This window comes from Schistocerca serialis, unplaced genomic scaffold (assembly GCF_023864345.2).
Source record: "Schistocerca serialis cubense isolate TAMUIC-IGC-003099 unplaced genomic scaffold, iqSchSeri2.2 HiC_scaffold_1142, whole genome shotgun sequence".
NCBI classification, from domain to species: Eukaryota; Metazoa; Arthropoda; class Insecta; order Orthoptera; family Acrididae; genus Schistocerca; species Schistocerca serialis.
Genome location: NW_026047340.1, coordinates 397,501 through 400,000, shown reverse-complemented (window position 1 = coordinate 400,000; position 2,500 = coordinate 397,501). Strand labels below are relative to the sequence as shown.

Here is a 2,500-nt window from a genome sequence, read left to right as displayed (position 1 = left end):
CCACATCTCTCCAACCTGCGTCGACGATTTGAGGAGGTGACCCTCCCACATAAGATGCCGCTCCAGCACCTCAATCTCACGCTGTACCTCGTCCCGGCCTGCACCGTCGGGGGCTGGTCCAATCCTCTTCAGCGCCAGGAGACGGGACCGGCGGAGTGTTGGCCCCATCCATCGGCATGATGGGATGCCGAGGCCTCCCTGGGCTACAGGAGCATGGAAGTAGCCCAGGGGAGTGTCCGCCGGAAGGCGGAACCATCTCCTGACGGCGGCCCGGATGGTCACGTCTGCCGCTTTCAACGCACCCACTCGGGTGCGGCTGAGGGCCAGCCCGTGGTACAGGCCTGGGAGAAGTACGTTGGTGAGGGCGTAGAGGCGCTGTTGCGGCTTAAGCGGAGCTCGGGAGATGACGTCCAGCTGCTCCACCAGGTGGCGTCGTGGGTTGAACACGCAGCGACCCGCGGTGGAGAATTGCAGTCCCAGATACCGGAAGGTTTCACCCACACGTAGGGCGGGCATGGTGGCGTTGCCCGCTTTGAAGGTAACGTCGGCGTCGACCTTCACCTTCTTGTCACGCCCAGACGCGACTAAAGCGAGGGTGAAACACTTCCGGGCGTTGATCTGCAGCCCCAGATGGCCGAGGGCTGCGACGGCTGCGTCGATGAGGGACTGCAATCCCCTCGCGGTCGATGCAAAAAGCAGGACGTCATCTGCGAAGGCCGCAGCGTTGACTCTGCGGCCGAGGATCCGAGCTCCGATGTGGGAGGGAAGTTGACTCAAAACATAGTCCACCGCAAAATTGAAAAGGAGGGGGGAGAGGGGGTCACCCTGACGCACACCCCTTGCCGGCTGCAGGGGCACGCCCACGTCGGCGCCGCCCGCTATCACTGTCGTGCTACCCTCGTAACACCTTTCGACGTACTCAATAAAGCAATCCGGCAGGCCATGAGCCCTCAGCACGGGGCGGAGGGCAGCATGGTCCACCGAATCGAACGCTTTAGAGACGTCGATCGATGCCACAAAAACAGAGCGACAGGAGCGGACTGCGTCGGTGAGAGCAGTGTCCAAGATGAAGGTGTTTTCCAACATCCCATCCCGGGGGATGAATGCCCGCTGACGTTCGTCCACAGAGTCATAGAGAGTCATAGTTACTCCCGCCGTTTACCCGCGCTTGCTTGAATTTCTTCACGTTGACATTCAGAGCACTGGGCAGAAATCACATTGCGTCAACACCCGCTAGGGCCATCGCAATGCTTTGTTTTAATTAGACAGTCGGATTCCCCCAGTCCGTGCCAGTTCTGAGTTGATCGTTGAATGGCGGCCGAAGAGAATCCGCGCACCCGCGCGCCCCCGGAGGAGCACGCTAAGGCGGACGCGGCCTCGCAGCAAGGAAGATCCGTGGGAGGCCAAGGCACGGGACCGAGCTCGGATCCTGCACGCAGGTTGAAGCACCGGGGCGCGAACGCCGCGCAGGCGCGCGCATCCTGCACCGCCGGCCAGCACGAGGCCGACCAACGGCGAGAGCAGACCACGCCCGCGCTAAACGCCCGCACTTACCGGCACCCCTACGGCACTCACCTCGCCCAGGCCCGGCACGTTAGCGCTGACCCACTTCCCGACCAAGCCCGACACGCCCCGATCCTCAGAGCCAATCCTTATCCCGAAGTTACGGATCCAATTTGCCGACTTCCCTTACCTACATTATTCTATCGACTAGAGGCTCTTCACCTTGGAGACCTGCTGCGGATATGGGTACGAACCGGCGCGACACCTCCACGTGGCCCTCTCCCGGATTTTCAAGGTCCGAGGGGAAGATCGGGACACCGCCGCAACTGCGGTGCTCTTCGCGTTCCAAACCCTATCTCCCTGCTAGAGGATTCCAGGGAACTCGAACGCTCATGCAGAAAAGAAAACTCTTCCCCGATCTCCCGACGGCGTCTCCGGGTCCTTTTGGGTTACCCCGACGAGCATCTCTAAAAGAGGGGCCCGACTTGTATCGGTTCCGCTGCCGGGTTCCGGAATAGGAACCGGATTCCCTTTCGCCCAACGGGGGCCAGCACAAAGTGCATCATGCTATGACGGCCCCCATCAACATCGGATTTCTCCTAGGGCTTAGGATCGACTGACTCGTGTGCAACGGCTGTTCACACGAAACCCTTCTCCGCGTCAGCCCTCCAGGGCCTCGCTGGAGTATTTGCTACTACCACCAAGATCTGCACCGACGGCGGCTCCAGGCAGGCTCACGCCCAGACCCTTCTGCGCCCACCGCCGCGACCCTCCTACTCGTCAGGGCTTCGCGGCCGGCCGCAAGGACCGGCCATGACTGCCAGACTGACGGCCGAGTATAGGCACGACGCTTCAGCGCCATCCATTTTCAGGGCTAGTTGCTTCGGCAGGTGAGTTGTTACACACTCCTTAGCGGATTCCGACTTCCATGGCCACCGTCCTGCTGTCTTAAGCAACCAACGCCTTTCATGGTTTCCCATGAGCGTCGATTCGGGCG

The 2,500-nt window shown here is 61.3% G+C and overlaps 1 pseudogene; it reads right to left on the bottom strand.

Moving 5' to 3' along the window:
• LOC126432537 (large subunit ribosomal RNA) overlaps positions 1–2,500 on the bottom strand; it is a 6,361-nt pseudogene that overhangs the window by 2,348 nt on the left and 1,513 nt on the right.